Source organism: Garra rufa, unplaced genomic scaffold, assembly GCF_049309525.1.
Source record: "Garra rufa unplaced genomic scaffold, GarRuf1.0 hap1_unplaced_008, whole genome shotgun sequence".
NCBI classification, from domain to species: domain Eukaryota; kingdom Metazoa; phylum Chordata; class Actinopteri; order Cypriniformes; family Cyprinidae; genus Garra; species Garra rufa.
Genome location: NW_027394283.1, coordinates 986,230 through 991,073, shown reverse-complemented (window position 1 = coordinate 991,073; position 4,844 = coordinate 986,230).

Genomic DNA, 4,844 nt, shown 5'->3' with positions numbered 1-4,844 from the left:
TTAGACCCTGAAATGTCAGAAAACAGCTTTTCAGCGCAGAACAAAGTTGGATCAGGCAATGCAAGCTGAATCTTGGTCCCACTTTAACTTTGCAGTCTGTGCATGAATAAAACCTATTTTGCAACACAGAGAAACATATCTGAAGGTGTTAGAAGTGTTTTGCATGATTTTTGAAGTTAGACCCTGAAATGTCAGAAAACAGCTTTTCAGCGCAGAACAAAGTTGGTTCAGGCAATGCAAGCTGAATCTTGGTCCCACTTTAAATTTACACTCTGTGCATGAATAAAAGCTATTTTGCAACACAGAGAAACATATCTGAAGGTGTTAGAAGTGTTTTGCATGATTTTTGAAGTTAGACCCTGAAATGTCAGAAAACAGCGTTTCAGCGCAGAACAAAGTTGGTTCAGGCAATGCAAGCTGAATCTTGGTCCCACTTTAACTTTTCAGTCTGTGCATGAATAAAAGCTATTTTTCAACACAGAGAAACATATCTGAAGGTGTTAGAAGTGTTTTGCATGATTTTTGAAGTTAGACCCTGAAATGTCAGAAAACAGCGTTTCAGCGCAGAACAAAGTTGGTTCAGGCAATGCAAGCTGAATCTTGGTCCCACTTTAACTTTGCAGTCTGTGCATGAATAAAAGCTATTTTTCAACACAGAGAAACATATCTGAAGGTGTTAGAAGTGTTTTGCATGATTTTTGAAGTTAGACTCTGAAATGTCAGAAAACAGCTTTTCAGCGCAGAACAAAGTTGGTTCAGGCAATGCAAGCTGAATCTTGGTCCCACTTTAAATGTACACTCTGTGCATGAATAAAACCTATTTTGCAACACAGAGAAACATATCTGAAGGTGTTAGAAGTGTTTTGCATGATTTTTGAAGTTAGACCCTGAAATGTCAGAAAACAGCGTTTCAGCGCAGAACAAAGTTGGTTCAGGCAATGCAAGCTGAATCTTGGTCCCACTTTAACTTTGCAGTCTGTGCATGAATAAAAGCTATTTTTCAACACAGAGAAACATATCTGAAGGTGTTAGAAGTGTTTTGCATGATTTTTGAAGTTAGACCCTGAAATGTCAGAAAACAGCTTTTCAGCGCAGAACAAAGTTGGTTCAGGCAATGCAAGCTGAATCTTGGTCCCACTTTAAATTTACACTCTGTGCATGAATAAAAGCTATTTTGCAACACAGAGAAACATATCTGAAGGTGTTAGAAGTGTTTTGCATGATTTTTGAAGTTAGACCCTGAAATGTCAGAAAACAGCTTTTCAGCGCAGAACAAAGTTGGTTCAGGCAATGCAAGCTGAATCTTGGTCCCACATTAAATTTACACTCTGTGCATGAATAAAAGCTATTTTGCAACACAGAGAAACATATCTGAAGGTGTTAGAAGTGTTTTGCATGATTTTTGAAGTTAGACTCTGAAATGTCAGAAAACAGCTTTTCAGCGCAGAACAAAGTTGGTTCAGGCAATGCAAGCTGAATCTTGGTCCCACTTTAACTTTGCAGTCTGTGCATGAATAAAACCTATTTTGCAACACAGAGAAACATATCTGAAGGTGTTAGAAGTGTTTTGCATGATTTTTGAAGTTAGACCCTGAAATGTCAGAAAACAGCTTTTCAGCGCAGAACAAATTTGGTTCAGGCAATGCAAGCTGAATCTTGGTCCCACTTTAAATTTACACTCTGTGCATGAATAAAAGCTATTTTGCAACACAGAGAAACATATCTGAAGGTGTTAGAAGTGTTTTGCATGATTTTTGAAGTTAGACTCTGAAATGTCAGAAAACAGCTTTTCAGCGCAGAACAAAGTTGGTTCAGGCAATGCAAGCTGAATCTTGGTCCCACTTTAAATTTACACTCTGTGCATGAATAAAAGCTATTTTGCAACACAGAGAAACATATCTGAAGGTGTTATAAGTGTTTTGCATGATTTTTGAAGTTAGACCCTGAAATGTCAGAAAACAGCTTTTCAGCGCAGAACAAAGTTGGTTCAGGCAATGCAAGCTGAATCTTGGTCCCACTTTAACTTTGCAGTCTGTGCATGAATAAAACCTATTTTGCAACACAGAGAAACATATCTGAAGGTGTTAGAAGTGTTTTGCATGATTTTTGAAGTTAGACCCTGAAATGTCAGAAAACAGCTTTTCAGCGCAGAACAAAGTTGGTTCAGGCAATGCAAGCTGAATCTTGGTCCCACTTTAAATTTACACTCTGTGCATGAATAAAAGCTATTTTGCAACACAGAGAAACATATCTGAAGGTGTTAGAAGTGTTTTGCATGATTTTTGAAGTTAGACCCTGAAATGTCAGAAAACAGCTTTTCAGCGCAGAACAAAGTTGGTTCAGGCAATGCAAGCTGAATCTTGGTCCCACTTTAACTTTGCAGTCTGTGCATGAATAAAAGCTATTTTTCAACACAGAGAAACATATCTGAAGGTGTTAGAAGTGTTTTGCATGATTTTTGAAGTTAGACCCTGAAATGTCAGAAAACAGCTTTTCAGCGCAGAACAAAGTTGGTTCAGGCAATGCAAGCTGAATCTTGGTCCCACTTTAACTTTGCAGTCTGTGCATGAATAAAACCTATTTTGCAACACAGAGAAACATATCTGAAGGTGTTAGAAGTGTTTTGCATGATTTTTGAAGTTAGACCCTGAAATGTCAGAAAACAGCTTTTCAGCGCAGAACAAAGTTGGTTCAGGCAATGCAAGCTGAATCTTGGTCCCACTTTAAATTTACACTCTGTGCATGAATAAAAGCTATTTTTCAACACAGAGAAATATATCTGAAGGTGTTAGAAGTGTTTTGCATGATTTTTGAAGTTAGACCCTGAAATGTCAGAAAACAGCTTTTCAGCGCAGAACAAAGTTGGTTCAGGCAATGCAAGCTGAATCTTGGTCCCACTTTAAATTTACACTCTGTGCATGAATAAAAGCTATTTTGCAACACAGAGAAACATATCTGAAGGTGTTAGAAGTGTTTTGCATGATTTTTGAAGTTAGACCCTGAAATGTCAGAAAACAGCTTTTCAGCGCAGAACAAAGTTGGATCAGGCAATGCAAGCTGAATCTTGGTCCCACATTAAATTTACACTCTGTGCATGAATAAAAGCTATTTTGCAACACAGAGAAACATATCTGAAGGTGTTAGAAGTGTTTTGCATGATTATTGAAGTTAGACTCTGAAATGTCAGAAAACAGCTTTTCAGCGCAGAACAAAGTTGGTTCAGGCAAAGCAAGCTGAATCTTGGTCCCACTTTAACTTTGCAGTCTGTGCATGAATAAAACCTATTTTGCAACACAGAGAAACATATCTGAAGGTGTTAGAAGTGTTTTGCATGATTTTTGAAGTTAGACCCTGAAATGTCAGAAAACAGCGTTTCAGCGCAGAACAAAGTTGGTTCAGGCAATGCAAGCTGAATCTTGGTCCCACTTTAACTTTGCAGTCTGTGCATGAATAAAAGCTATTTTTCAACACAGAGAAACATATCTGAAGGTGTTAGAAGTGTTTTGCATGATTTTTGAAGTTAGACCCTGAAATGTCAGAAAACAGCTTTTCAGCGCAGAACAAAGTTGGTTCAGGCAATGCAAGCTGAATCTTGGTCCCACTTTAAATTTACACTCTGTGCATGAATAAAAGCTATTTTGCAACACAGAGAAACATATCTGAAGGTGTTAGAAGTGTTTTGCATGATTTTTGAAGTTAGACCCTGAAATGTCAGAAAACAGCGTTTCAGCGCAGAACAAACTTGGTTCAGGCAATGCAAGCTGAATCTCTGTCCCACTTTAACTTTGCAGTCTGTGCATGAATAAAACCTATTTTGCAACACAGAGAAACATATCTGAAGGTGTTAGAAGTGTTTTGCATGATTTTTGAAGTTAGACCCTGAAATGTCAGAAAACAGCTTTTCAGCGCAGAACAAAGTTGGTTCAGGCAATGCAAGCTGAATCTTGGTCCCACTTTAAATTTACACTCTGTGCATGGATAAAAGCTATTTTGCAACACAGAGAAACATATCTGAAGGTGTTAGAAGTGTTTTGCATGATTTTTGAAGTTAGACCCTGAAATGTCAGAAAACAGCGTTTCAGCGCAGAACAAAGTTGGTTCAGGCAATGCAAGCTGAATCTCTGTCCCACTTTAACTTTGCAGTCTGTGCATGAATAAAACCTATTTTGCAACACAGAGAAACATATCTGAAGGTGTTAGAAGTGTTTTGCATGATTTTTGAAGTTAGACCCTGAAATGTCAGAAAACAGCTTTTCAGCGCAGAACAAAGTTGGTTCAGGCAATGCAAGCTGAATCTTGGTCCCACTTTAACTTTGCAGTCTGTGCATGAATAAAACCTATTTTGCAACACAGAGAAACATATCTGAAGGTGTTAGAAGTGTTTTGCATGATTTTTGAAGTTAGACCCTGAAATGTCAGAAAACAGCTTTTCAGCGCAGAACAAAGTTGGTTCAGGCAATGCAAGCTGAATCTTGGTCCCACTTTAAATTTACACTCTGTGCATGAATAAAAGCTATTTTGCAACACAGAGAAACATATCTGAAGGTGTTAGAAGTGTTTTGCATGATTTTTGAAGTTAGACTCTGAAATGTCAGAAAACAGCTTTTCAGCGCAGAACAAAGTTGGTTCAGGCAATGCAAGCTGAATCTTGGTCCCACTTTAACTTTGCAGTCTGTGCATGAATAAAACCTATTTTGCAACACAGAGAAACATATCTGAAGGTGTTAGAAGTGTTTTGCATGATTTTTGAAGTTAGACCCTGAAATGTCAGAAAACAGCTTTTCAGCGCAGAACAAAGTTGGTTCAGGCAATGCAAGCTGAATCTTGGTCCCACTTTAAATTTA